The 15,266-nt window shown below is 43.2% G+C and overlaps 1 protein-coding gene across 1 annotated transcript in view; it reads right to left on the bottom strand.

Moving 5' to 3' along the window:
* Positions 1–15,266, bottom strand: part of olfm2a (olfactomedin 2a) — a 72,620-nt gene that overhangs the window by 39,668 nt on the left and 17,686 nt on the right. The gene's annotated exons all lie outside the window — the stretch shown is intronic.

Here is a 15,266-nt window from a genome sequence, read left to right on the forward strand (position 1 = left end):
CACACACACACACACACACACACACACACACACACACACACACACACACTCCAACTGTGGTATTATCATATAATGCTCATAGCCTACATTGCTCATATAATCTGTGCCAGAGCAATGGTGTAGAGGACAGATGGATGATTAGATAGATGGATGGATGGATGGATAAATGAAGGGACAGCTGAATGGAACCATGGATGGATATGGCTTAATGGAGATGTGGGCGTATGGATGGATGGATGGATGGATGGCTTTGCTGGATGGATGGATGGATGGCTTTGCTGGATGGATGGATGGATGGCTTTGCTGGACGGATGGATGGATGGCCAAAGGGGACCAGGGAGATGGTGTGATATTAATTCAAAGATGAGATGTTCTGGATGTTGACAGCTCCTTCTGAGTGTGCATCTTAAGGTCTATTCATACTCCAGTTTTAGGTTATAAGGTGCCCATGCACTGAAACGGTTGTTAGTCAAAACAGAGAGATGTGTTTGGGTGGTTGCTTACCACCGCAGTGTGACGTCATGTTGTAGTTTTCGGTGGTCACCCTGTCACCTAAAGCTGGAGTATGAATAGGCCTTAACATTCAACACCTTCTCAATCAGTACAGTACAGTACAGTACAGTACAGTACAGTACAGTACAGTACAGTACAGTACAGTACAGTATGAAGAGTCTGTCCAACATCACTCATCCACTCCTAAACTATGTCCTTGCCATATTGCAATTATGTCAACCCACATTCGGTGTTCATGAATGTCCCTTTTTCAAAGCTGTTCCCATTTAGGAATTTCCAGACTGTTGCATTGTTTTACCAACATTAACCCCGGTCCCTATTTTCGGCTAATCTTCAAAAATAGTAAATGGCAGATCTACACACTCACAACGTGTGGCATTGGTTTTGTGAGATTGATGGGTGGGTTATCCTGGGTTGGCTTGCTACTGTATACTTTTCTCACTGACAAGTGTACAGGACTTTTTTACAGGTTTATTAGGGGGTTATCATTATGCTTTTGTCTTTCTTTCTTGTTATAATTGAAATTCAGTGATGCATGGAGGCTTCAGCACAGTCTCAGCAGGCACGCCGGAGTCACATCCCAGATGTTCCATAATGCTCGAGCACCTATTGCTGTCATTTCACCTTGGGGACCATGGCTCTGTGTCACTTTACAGCCTAAACAGCTATAATGATGACAAAATGGTCTGTGCTCAGACACAAAATGACCGGGCCATCTCTGCTCGCAGTCATGCCTGCTTCCTGGTCGACTGAGTTATTCATTTTGTCAGTCACGGCTATATGCTCGCCTTCCCACTCCCTCCCAGCCAGTCACATGGGGGCGAGCGATATGGGCCTCGCCGTGTGGGCTATGCCTCCATGCGATATGAGACGAGACAGCTTCCTGAGCGCTATCCAAAACATTGTCATCCCTCTTCAGGTCACCTGCAGGCTCCACCATCAGCCTGTGCTGTAGAGGCTCTGCTTGTTGGTGAAGCAAGACTGTCCTCATGTGGCGACTGGCGGAACTACAGAATTGGCCATCTGCACTATGTGAGTTTGGTTTGATTGATTGATTGATTGAAAAATGTATTAACAGTTTGCAGAATTGGTACAGTTCAAGGAAAGTACACAGCAATACAAAATCTGATAAGAGGATAAAACCAGAAAAAGTCTTCTTTACATAAGGGTCCTCCATTGTCAATTCATCAGAACATTTAAAGACTATACACTTATATGAAAAAAAATTAATCATCATATATATATATAAAAGGGAAAAGTGTAGTCTACAGTACAGAAATATAGGGGGGACTTGAAGGAGTCTAGTGTTTCACATTAACTAGACTCCTAGTTAATTTCACATTAACATTTCATATTAACACACTAACCCTAACCCTGTTTCCGACCTCCCGTTAGTGCGACCGATTACTATACTATGCTAAACCCTAAATCTAACCCTAACCTCAGTCTTAAACGGCCACATAGGTCGCTAACCCTAACCTCAGTCTTAACCGGCCACGTAGGTCGCTAACCCTAACCTCAGTCTTAAACGGCCACATAGGTCGCTAACCCTAACCTCAGTCTTAACCGGCCACGTAGGTCACTGACCCTAACCTCAGTCTTAACCGGCCACGTAGATCGCTGACTCTAACCTCAGTCTTAACCGGCCACGTAGGTCGCTAACCCTAACCTCAGTCTTAACCGGCCACGTAGATCGCTGACTCTAACCTCAGTCTTAACCGGCCACGTAGGTCGCTAACCCTAACCTCAGTCTTAACCGGCCACGTAGATCGCTGACTCTAACCTCAGTCTTAACCGGCCACGTAGGTCGGACTAACGGGATGTCGGACTCATGGGCAGTCCCCCATTTTAGTGGCATAGGAGCTCAATTAATTTATCCCCTTGTTTGAGCCAAATCTGAGTTGAACGGTGTTTGTGGAACTCCCTCTGGTCACGATGTTGCGATCGTGGACTTTGTTGACATTAAGGTATAGTGTAAGTGAATTTTTTTGGTTAAAACAAAACGTTTTTTGTTAAAAGGCACTAAGTAATCATTGCTATAGAGTGTTTGTTCAGTAACAAAGATCTCTCTGTGTCTCCAGCTCTCAGGAGAGCTATTTATGAGGTTAATCTTTATAGTGTTCCAGTTCCAATTTTGTCTGCCCATTTCTTTGTGCCATCACTCACAATTCCACTTGTTTAATCTGTATCCTGACTGCGTTCTATATCCTGATTGGATTGGTATCCCAGTTTCAGTTTCGGTTTCTGAAAATGCATTTTCTGTTTAAAAAAAAAGCCTGGAAACATGGAGACTCCTGTTACTGCAGCTGCAACAAACACTCAAAATATAGAGCTTTTTAACACTTATTTTAAACACTTTTTAAATCACTTATACTACCTTTATGGAAGTATATTGACAGGTACATGGGTATCTTAGTTATTCAAGTTACTGAACTCTGTCGTCAACCATAAACCATTCCAAGTTTTCCAACCTATCAAAATGAGAGGGGGCGAGGTCAAAGTCACTGTCTTTGTAGTGTGTGTGTGTGTGTGTGTGTGTGTGTGTGTGTGTGTGTGTGTGTGTGTGTGTGTGTGTGTGTGTGTGTGTGTGTGTGTGTGTGTGTGTGTGTATGCTGCGCTATGTGCTAAATAACTCATTTTTATGCCATTATATATAGTAATTATATACATCATGTCATTATCAGAAAGATAATCTCTAAATCAATGGTTCCCTCATGAATCCAGAAAGACTCAGAATGCAGTGGATATTAACTCCACAGGGTGGCAGTAAAGATCTACACTTTGACACAAGTGCTTCTTTTCAGATTTGTGTTTAATGCACAATGCATGACTATAGTGACTAGTGAGTGACTAGTGAGTGATTCTTCACTCACAGCAAAACAAGGGCCTGGAGAAGAATACTAAAACTTTAAGCCTTTCTTTTTACTTATTCCTGCCTCCCTAATTATACGTAATCGCTCCACTAATAATGAATTATTGGTGGGATTGCACACCCACACAAGCACACACACACACACACACACACACACACACACACACACACACACACGTAATGAGTATAGGGGTGCACTCATCTGTTGCTTGATTTATAGAAGTGCTTCTGAAATGTCAAGGACCCACAAATGTATATGGATTTGACCATGCAGCCCATGGAAATGTTTTGTGCCAGAGACCCCTAAAAGAGATGAATTGTGTTTTCAAGATAAAAATAAATGTAAAAAAAAATAGCAGATGACACTTTATGTATAAAATATGGATAACAATTGAGATGTTGTTTTATCACATTTAGCTGGGGACCCTCTGGGACCCACATTGGGAACCACTGGTTTATGCAGTACGGATATTAGATGTAGATGTTCTATTTTTGATACGCAAAACCGGCGGCAATCAGGAATAAATCAGGCATAACAACAACTATGCACCATGAAATGAAATATCAATTGTAATTAACAAGCAGCAGAGTCGCAAATCACCAAGTTCCAGTGCGACAGACAATACGTTGTGATTATATTACTGGGATGTCTAGATTTGGATGTGATGATCTATAATCAGACTGCTATAAATACCTATATTTTATATGTGTGTGTGTGTGTGTGTGTGTGTGTGTGTGTGTGTGTGTGTGTGTGTGTGTGTGTGTGTGTGTGTGTGTGTGTGTGTGTGTGTGTGTGTGTGTGTGTGTGTGTGTGTGTGTGTGTGTGTGTGTCTGTCTGGTCTTTACCGTACCTTTGTAGCATGGAGTTAAGTGGTTTGGACTGTAATGTAATGTGGAATCATGCAGGGGTTCATACTGAAGCTCAAAGAATGCAAACTGCATCCATTACTAGAACGTCTGGTGGGAAATTTAACCTGTATTCACCACGTAAACATTTCTGATTCATTTTCAGTTATCACACCAAAACATTACCATTTTAAAGTTGCATGGTCCTATACCTCATTTTCTCCCTACCTGCCTCTCTGCTGTCATAATTATCTCCAAATCCCTGCCACCCCCCCCAACTCTCTATGAATTGTTTTTTGTTTTCTCCAACACCTCTTCTCTCCCTGCCCAACACCCCCCCCCCCCCTCCCCCAGGCAAAGAGGAGAGATGGCATCATCATATCATATATTCCTCTAGCCTCTTACCCTACATACATCTTCATATCAGCGATTTCTATCTTTAGCTTACTTATAAATTCCCATTAGCTGTGTTACCGTCTCATCCTCAGACTCAGACACATACCTACGCTTACAACACAGAGATGCACACATTATAAGCTTAGTTAGTTTATGGATAAACATCTGAGTAAAAAAACAAGGGGAAAAATCCATTATGCTCCTATTATCCTAAGGGGGGTTTCTCTATAAAGGGCATTTTTAATCAGCGCAAACGGCGAAAATGCCCACCAGCTGCAGGGGAAGGGGGGGGAAGTAATGGCAGCTATTGTGCACACCCATGGATGGCAGTAGAGCGCTACAGAGCCCCGGGCTATTAGCGACTGGCTCTGGGTGCAGATAATAGTGCTGGGGAAAGCAACCACCCACCGTCCAGCCTAATCTAATTTTATACGTTGTTGTGCTGTGAGCTTGTTTGTAGATCGGCTATTTTCTGCTGTCTCACAGAGCTTAAAGGGCCACTTCACCCTTTTGCAACCAGATCTTACTTTAATTCTTTATCTGCCACTAGGGTGCATATTTGGGTACTTTCATTTCCGGTTTCCCAGCTCTGAGACCGCCATTGTAAGGAACGGCTAATGTTAGCAGTAGCTCACAATGTTTATCTTTCACCAGAAACGTTAACATGTCTGGTGCAATTGAAAATCACATCCAAACCTTGGATGGATGATGATCACCATGGACAGTGCCACATTTTTCAGAGATAACAGCCAAAGATCCTACTTTGAATGGGACCCTATGGGACGCACGCACACGTATCCTGGTGCTGGGGTTAAGCAAGCCGTTACCTATAGCAACAATTTGATATAAAGCTTTATGTACGAGATATCTCGTATTTAGCATACAACGGACGTAGAGGGAAAGTACGAGACATCTCATAATTAACATAGAAAGAGTTAATGTTTGGGACACAACAAACACTTTCCTGGGGGGTTTATGTGTGTAATATGTGTTTTTAGATATTTTAGTATTTCAAAGGTCTGGAGACTCATCAGTCTCACTTCCTTTCTGGACTACATGACTACATGAGAGAAACAGAGTCAGACAAACCCACAGGTCCCACAGACAATATGACTAGATGGGGCAGTGCACCAAAGCATTATGGCCATTGTAGTAATAGCAATACAGCCATACCCTAGTCAAACACACAGACTTCATTATTTGTATGGCCATAGAGTGTACATTTCTAATTGTGCTACTGTTATCTACTACAAACGCTATTAACAGTGAGTGACTGGAGTTTCTTCCAGCTGAAATGTCCCTAATCACACAGCCAGCTACTACTGTATCCTGACTGGCGCCTGTATACCAGCTGCTACTGAAAGCTGGTACATGGCCTAGAACAACTCATCTGGTAAAACAGATCCTGTCCGAAGCGGTTCAGAGCCATCACGCCGGAGACGGTCAAGACACGAGACAGGCTGTGAGAAACGCCCTAGGCCTCTCATTCTAAGAATGCCGGCCAGAACGCCCTGAGCCATAATTAATTAATCCGATGACAGGCGTTGGAGGACCACCAACTTCTTAATGTATCAACATCAAAATGAGTACAAATTAAAGCCAGAATTTATGACTCCATAGTACGGCGGTGCCGCTTGTCGAAAATAACTGATCCTCAAGGTTGAGAATCTGTTATTTCTGTCGAGCAACAGTGTCGTGTGATGGAGTATAGCCTAAATTAAAGATGGAGTGCCACAATTTTTGTATTTTTCCAGTTTTTCATGTGTCTATGAGGTGACAGTACTTCATTAGACACCCTGGAGTCGTTTTTATGTGCAATGGTGTATTAACTTTGTATTTAGGGTTTCTTCCTGGAGGCTGAACCCTTGACAGTCAAACGGGCCAATGAAATAAACAGTAATATAGTGACATCACATTATCAGCCCCTCCCCTAACCCCTCCCCCTTTCGGCATCAGTTCAGGTGGATCACCCATCACCACCCACCAGGCAAACCAGGCATACTTAATGAACTGGTGGGGGTGCCCACATAAAAACAACATTTTAATAAATACAGTACACTTTTTTGAAAAAATTATACCTCCTTATATAACAATAAATAATATTTAATCTTTAAGGTTAAATGTGACCTAATTTCGATAGAAACTGTTTAAGTGGAATAGATAGGCGAGACGCGAGGGTCCTGGGAGAATACACAATATTATGTTTTCAACGTGAAGCATTTGATCCATTAACTGCTCCTGTGAGCATTCAAAGATGAGAACTCCTCCTCTGGGATATCATGCTATGACAGTAGAGATACAGACCACAAAAGAACCACACACACGCACGCATGTACACAGAACAGACACCACATCACACTGAACCGAACATGTTCAATAATTCATTCACCACAAATGCAGTGGGACCTTTGTCTCACTCAGACCACAGAGTGGGCATTGACGGCATATGAGATATGATATGATATGACATGACAAGTTGTGATATATATGTGCCTTGCATGCAGACCTTACTTGGGGGGGTGTTAACCTTGCACGTTTAGCTTGCATCATCAGCACTGTTTTGTAAGGCGTGTCTGCATACTAGGGAATCAAATCTGCAAAGGTAACAGTAGGGACAAACTGAATTTGTGGTACAGTAGATGTGTGTGTCAGATGCGTCCATGGATGCGTGTGTATCTGTTTATTCGTGTACAGTAGCATAGAGCGATCTCTCTCCATTTGTGTGTGCTTGCGTGAGCAGTCCCATCTCTCTGCTGAGCTGTAAACCATGTGCTTGTATATAGATGGTAGTTACCACTGTGTTGTGTGAGAGAGCTGGCTGCGCTGTGACAGGCACATAATATGGCAATTACTATCAATCATGTTGATAGTAGAGGCAAACTAAAGCCCAATTTAAACTTCATCATAGGGCGCTGTCATCTGCAGAAAATAGCCAACATAAGCTCACAACACATAGTAATGCGACACGTTATGAACTTGTAGATCGGCTATTTTTGGCCATCGTATGACAGACTAGAAATCAGGCTCAAGCAGTGAAAGCTAAATCTTGGCTACAGCTCATGTATGTGTATAGCAGCTAGTGCTTAACAGCAGTGATACTGGGTGTTAAACCACAGCAGTTCCATTAGAAAACAATGGGGAATCCATACTTCCAACAGCAATGTGTGAGAGAGAGAAGATCAATACAGTAAATCTGTCTGTCTCACTGTATTGACTTTAAAACACCTATAGTAGTCTGCTGTCTGTGCCCTCCCCTGTCTTACGTTACCGTCCCATCCAGACAACTCAGGCTGTCAACCAGGTAGGCCGTATTCATAATCATAAGACATTGCACAACCGTACTGCAGAGTGGAGCAAGAAACATCTTAAAGCTACGCTGCATTTTGTATGACCAATCCCAAATTGTTGAGAGGTGCCTCCGCTCCAATACACAGCTCTGTCTGTCTGTCTGTCTGTCTGTCTGTCTGTCTGTCTGTCTGTCTGTCTGGATGGATGTTGCGGGGACCCCCCACATGGTACAGTAGCACTGCTTACTTCACACAGGTGTGATTTTTTATTCTTGAACACTTTGTGGAAATGGCACCAGGATATTCATTCAGGTCCTATTCAAAGCAGGACTGATTGCTCATGACTTGACTGACTGTCCCTTGATTACAGTGCCAAATGGCCTCGGTATACCCAGGCTTTGACCACCGAGGGCTTGGTATTTGCCGGGGCTGTTCAGAGGGGCATCTATCTGAATATCAGATAGCTCAATCAGGGACTAGTGGCACGCTAATGTTGGCCTTGATCAAAGCCAAAGAAAAGAAACGCATGTGGCAATCAGCTGCCATGCATTATGCAGACCAGAATGAGTCTACCTAGTGTTCAGCACGTACCCCATGCCAATGATACCAGCTGAACAAGTATTTCTCACTGCCAGTTTCTGCTTGCAGTAACAAATGTCCCTGCATGAAAATTCATCATGCACTCACACACACCACACACTTCCACACCAGCGATTACTATGATCACCTCCTGGCTCCATGACCTAATTACAACACAAAGCACTCCCCTCTTTCATTCCGTGCAACAGAAAACCGGTGCCACATTCCTGACCTTTTCTCCCATCCAGCTAATCAAACGTTCACTCTGTGGCACAGGGAAAGCTATGGACTAATTACTGACAGCAAATTGGGAGTCTTCAATCTGACGGAAAGGATGCTCAAAGAAAGTCTGATAATTGAGCCTCCCCCCCACCACAGTCTCACTCCTAATCAAAACGCCCTTCACACTTAGCTCACGGAGATGGCCTTGTCACTACCGTTGAATATATATATATTTTTAAGAACATGTCTTTGTCTGAGAGCAGGCAACCTCATACAGAGGTATATGACAGAGAGCATTGTACACTGATACAAATGAATAAAGTAACACTGAGGGTTTGACTGGGTATAGTAGCGTCTATAGATCTCCGTTAGATACCTGAATGTTGTGACTGCCGCTGAGTGTGTAATTCAATCAGTCTTCACAGCAGCGTTTGAGCAGAGTGGCCTGCACTTGTCTCATTAACGTACTGGCGGGACTTTCCTTTGTTTCATTAAGTGTGTTTTCATCTATATAGGCCTATTTGAGGACGAGATGTCTGCGGAAGCACTGCACCATGTCAGATGTCTGGGGGGGAGGGGGGGGGGGCTACACTGGCAGGCATGCAGGCAAGCATGCCAGTGGACGAAAGTGGACGAAGTGTCTGAGGCTAGCTCATTTCTCCTGTCTGAGTCAATGTTTACATACAGCATCCAGTCACCGAGCAAAAGGGTATGAGAGTGATTAGCTAATCACTGTGGGACACGACGCCAGGAGATCATAAACCAAAGATTAAAGACAGGAGTGAGGAGAGAGGAGTGACAAAGAGCTTACAAGAGAGAGAGAGCGAGACAGCCAGAGAGAGGATGGGTGATGTATTTGAAGCTCCTGAAGTGATGAATTTACCTCTACTCTGTTTTCTGCCACGTCTGCAACAGCATAACTGACAAGAGGAGTGGGCGAGATTCTGCCAATTAGCCACTCTCATGTTGACTGTGACATTGCAGCTCATGATTAAGTTGATTAAAAGTCAGTGGTTCTCAAAGTGGGGTCCGGTAATCATGTCTCATCATGTTAGTATCACGGTCAGTATTCATGTTACTATCATGTTAGTATGTCGGTATCATGTCAGTATTGTGTCAGAATCATGTCAGTATCATGTCACTAAGCTATGAAATATATGAAAGAAAAACCCAAGAAGGTTTCCACAGGGTTCCTTCATCAATTCAGTATCAGAATCAGAAGCCCTTTATTTGCCATACATGAAACATGTTAGGAATTTGTTTCGGTAGTAGGCTACAGTTACAGATTGCTAAATTAGCAATCTGTTAATTTGTATAATTTAACAACATTATCATTATTTCATTTAATTTTCACAACACTTACAGGCACTAGCTGTCAAACAAATCTACTGTATGAAGCCAAAAAGAAAAAAACTGCGGAATACTTCCAAGCCAGTCTCAAATCTCTTAATGATTGATGAAATTTGCATGTTCTCCCGGAGTCCCCTAAGGTAGGCCAGCTCTGGCGCCTGATGGAGGGGAAAGGAACTGGTTTGAATTACGTGTTCTTTCCATGCGTTACTTCCAACCAGGGAACCTCCCCCCTGTCAGGTGAAAAGAAGCTTGAAGCATATGCCCTAGCGGATGCCCTAGCGGATGCCAGCACTAACCACAATCTGTGAATTACGCATCTTCTGCAGCTTCCACTATCCCTAAACGATATCTTGCGGCCACTATACCCACAATACATTGTGCCGACTCCCATATTTGCGGGTGGAGGTGTGCCCGTGGCGTGCTTTCCTTCAAATTGCTATCTTGCCCACACAGGTTTAGGACAGCGGAAAGCACCTCCTCAGACCACCCGCTATGCAAATTCTGTTTGATAGAATGCACTCCTGTAATGGATATGTTGGGAGACAATTGACACTGGGTGAAAAATATTAGCCTGGCTAATAAGCCAGACTCATATCACACTGTTGTGTGGTATATTGCCAACGGCAGATTCTGGCTTATTAGCCATGCAGGCTATAAAAATATTGGTTACAAAAAAAACAATTACACACACTGTCAGGGTTGACGTCACGACTACCTAGTTGTTACGTCATCCCTAGTCGTTACGTCATCCCCACCCTTTATAAGGCATCTTGCCAGAACCATTCTCTGTCGGATTATACACATCAATCAAGTCTGTATGAGAATATAAACTAAGCTTATCTTTAACTTGTCCGTCTTTATATCCGAGACCTAATCTACTCGGCAAATCTTTAGTCAAGACTTTTACTCTGCAAGGAGTTACATCTGGTCAGCACTTTCCGCTCTTGTGACCACAGAACATTCTCAACCCTTACACAACAGACTCCTGCAGAGCCAAAAGGGCTTCATGTCCTCAACAACAGTGAAAAGCAGCCGTTGGTTACTTTGTACGTTAAGTGCTATGGTAACTACGACACAAAGCCCTGCGTCCAAGTCCTTTTGCCAGAACTCATGCAAAACACTCACTTCCCATTCTATGTCTACAGGTCATTACAGCACTGTCCAGGGTAAGCTGTAACATTTAATTAGAGCGACATTAATATTACCACCCACCCAGGCATATTGTGTGGCTGAGAGAATTCCCCAAACAGCTCCTAACTTAACTGAATATTATATTTGGAGTTGTGGGCAATGGGTAGCAGCTTGTTGTTGTGTGTTTTTGTGGAATCCTTCCACCCGCCTGGAAGGACTGCGAAGGATTGTTGTTGAATAAACAGCCTGGTGTAAGACCACGCTCCACTGTGACTTCCCCCAACACACTGGCAATGATTCCAGCCATATAATCTGCAACTTCTTGGCCGTATTATCACAACAAGAAACCGCTGATCCATTCAGTGATTACACAAGCAAATGGGTAGTGGGGGGGGGGGGGGGGGGGGGGGGGAATCAACAAACTGGAGAAAATGAGTATGTGGGAGCAGAAATGAGAGGGTTGTATATTGAATCTAATAAGGTGGTAATATTCTGCTGAGTTAGTCAAGTGTGGGATGAGAGTGTCTGGGTGGTGGGGGGTGTTCAGGGGGAGAGCAGGAAGAAGAGTCTGTAATAGTCCTATTGTACTTCAGTGATGCTGTAGGCCGATGCTGCTGCCTTGGTTTGGATAAGTAGACTTAAACTTGTATTTAGTTGACCAGGATCTCACAATAGGGACATAATTATTCTTGTCTTCTTTATGTACTACATACATACACATAAAGCAACTAAATATATTTACTCAAGTAATATACTTAAAATCTGAGTACTTCTTCCACCCTGGTGGAAAATCTGGTCCCATACGGGAACAGTTCATGCATGGTACCACTACACACATCTGTCACGGATTGGTCAGCTACCGCTATGGCGCTATCACAGCTATCCCCTTTTTGATCCTTTTTACCATTCCCCTCCCTCATAAAGGCTGGGTAAGAGATTAATGGATATATTTACAGTAGTTATGTGTAATTTTGTCTCTGTACTTCTGTCTCTCTGCTAGAACACAATAGGGGCGGGATGTTATGCAGTGTAAATCTGCTTTATAGTCAGAGCACGCAGTACAGCTACAGTATATAGACCTTAATAATGACATCTGTGAATAGAGCCTGCGAGTCATGATATCAGAAAAGCGATCTCTCACGTTAATATTCCATTCAGACATGAGTGGGGAAAGAGGAAATGAATCCCCCCTTAAGGAGGCACTTCCTTCGCTAATCGTTAACATAAATATTTCCATTTTGCCAGCTTAAGAAATAGCAATGTGCAGCACCATCACTCAACCCCCCTGGGGTATATCATTGTTGCCTATATTGCATGTTTGCCTGAGGTAAAAGGGCAGGAATGCATTTGAATTAAGCTCCAACTGTCCTCTAAGCATGTATTTTAACAACCGTCCTCTAAGCATGTATTTTAATAATAAGGTGACTGCTCCCACCCACAGAATTAATTTAAATCTTGATGAATAAATCTTCACATGTGCAAAGGCCCTCTTCCGTAAAATAATTGTATGTTAATTTGTAACGTTATGTATTATTAAGATGGCATTTCAATTGCTACCACTGTAGCTCTTGATAATGCTACTACTGTATGCAAATATTTCATCTTAATGTCCTCTATATACTGGATTATTAAGCAAATCAACACATCATCATCTGCTATTAAGTTTTAAGATTCTGACTTTATGCTAGTGTACAGCCACACATTAGTTTCACCAGGATACACAGTAATAAGCATGCAAGCAGCACCACCTCATCCCTAGGCTGAGTTTCACTGCTCATTTTAATAGCCTTGTTCAGGGCTGTCTCGGTAAGATCAACACTGATACAATGCAAGTGCAGCTATCGATCCAGAACAGACCAAGTAGGAAAAACATGTCTGACAAGTGAGAAGCAACCCTGCCCTTCTCCTTCTCAAGAGCACAGCCTGTGCATTGGGTGGTGGGGTAGGGCTGGGGGTCTGTGGCTTAGAGACCCCGTCCGTATTATACCTATTTATTACATTGCCTTGATCTTGGCTGAAGCACTTGACTCTGCCAACATGATGGGAATTATTGAAGTGGGTCCTCTAGCACAGTGATACTCAACCTCAGGCCCGCGGGCCACATCAGGCCCGCGGGACCATTATGACTGGCCCACCAATGAAAATCTAAAAAAAAGAAGAAAAAAAAATCTGGAAAATGAAATAAAAATAAATAAATCTGAATGAAGTTATCTTTAATTACATTATTATAAGTAATACTATTAGAGTTGTACTATTACTCGAACGAAAATAAAAGCTTGGGGGGGGGGGGGGAGATGCAATGCAAATGAAAGACATATACTCTGTATCCCTATTCCCTGACATAATTTTATAGCTAAACGGACAGAATTCAATTTTATTTTTTGCGGAAATGGTAATTGCGGAAATTGCGGAAATTGCTCTTCACTTATAGCTATCTATTTTCAGGTAAATTGTTTTATTTTACTCAGTCAGCCATATCACTACTCATTTTTTTTCATGAAAAAGGTCATAGCTGGGTAATCTATTTTCAGGCAAATTGTGTTTATTGTATTTTATTTTTACTCAGCCATAACAATTTATTTTCTGTTAACCAACTTGCTGGCTGGCAGGCAGGCAGACAGCTACTCATAGACAGGCAGACAGACAGACAGCTACTCATGGAGAATTGGACAGGCAGGCAGTCAGACAGCTACTCATAGACAGGCAGACAGACAGCTACTCATGGAGAATTGGACAGGCAGGCAGACAGCTACTCATGGACAATTGGACAGGCAGGAAGGCAGACAGCTACTCATAGACAGACAGACAGCTACTCATGGACAATTGGACAGGCAGGAAGGCAGACAGCTACTCATAGACAGACAGACAGCTACTCATAGACAATTGGGCAGGCAGGCAGACAGCTACTCATAGACAGACAGACAGCTACTCATGGACAATTGGACAGGCAGGAAGGCAGACAGCTACTCATAGACAGGCAGACAGACAGCTACTCATGGAAAATTAGGCAGGCAGGCAGACAGCTACTCATAGACACTGACAGGCAGACAGACAGCTACTCATGGACAATTAGGCAGGCAGGCAGACAGCTACTCAGACAGGCAGACAGTGTGTGTGTGTGTGTGTGTGTGTGTGTGTGTGTGTGTGTGTGTGTGTGCGCGTGTGTGTGGGATTGTTGACCTAGTGTCTGATGCAGTTCGAAAGTATGTGCCATCTAGTGCAGCAATGTATAAACATTCAAGAGTGTTACCAGATTGGTTTAGCTGTGCATGCGATGTCTTTGCTAACATCCCGAATACACCTGATGTTGTCTTTGTTGACACCAGTCACAAGGAGGTCCTGATTCTGGAGGTGGGCTAGCTGTGTCTTTGATTTGTACATGGACCAGGCATTCCAAGATAAATATTCTAAGTATCAACCATTACTTGGAAGTATAACAAACTTGGGGAATCGCTGTAGATTTGCCATACTGATATTCGGAAGCCTGGGCCATGTGCATAAACTGACCATGAGTGGCCTAAGAATAGCTGGCATGACAAAAAGAAAAGCCAAACAACTTGCCAAATATTGTTCTGTTTCGGCTGTTATAGGCAGTTTGTCTGTGTGGAGAAGGAGGTGCCATGTGTATCCTTAAGTGAACATGAACTGTCAACCCCGTTATATTTGTTTCCTTGTAAAATTAATTGTAATGTGTGTGTGTGTGTGTGTGTGTGTGTGTGTGTATAACGTGTTTGTTTGCATGCGTGTCCTCTTTAAGGAAGAGGGACACACATTAATACCAGGCACTGTCAGAGTGCGCACCACTGAGCAGATGCCTTGACTCTACTTTCAGCCACACACACATGATACAGTAGCCAGTATACTGTACAGTATTCAGGTGCAGAGAAGCGTGCTCATTGCAAAGAGTATATTACTTAGTCTTAGGGCCTAGCAGAGCGAAAGGATGCCTTCTTTAAAGTGCAAAGGGTTTAGTGTTTGCTCTTTAAACCGGGATGGTTCTTCTACCTCTGTGATCATGGATTATTCTAAGTAGGGCCGAGTGCTCAGTGGCCGTGCAGTTCTTGTAT

Source organism: Protomyctophum bolini (assembly GCF_963924005.1).
Source record: "Protomyctophum bolini genome assembly, chromosome: 11".
NCBI classification, from domain to species: domain Eukaryota; kingdom Metazoa; phylum Chordata; class Actinopteri; order Myctophiformes; family Myctophidae; genus Protomyctophum; species Protomyctophum bolini.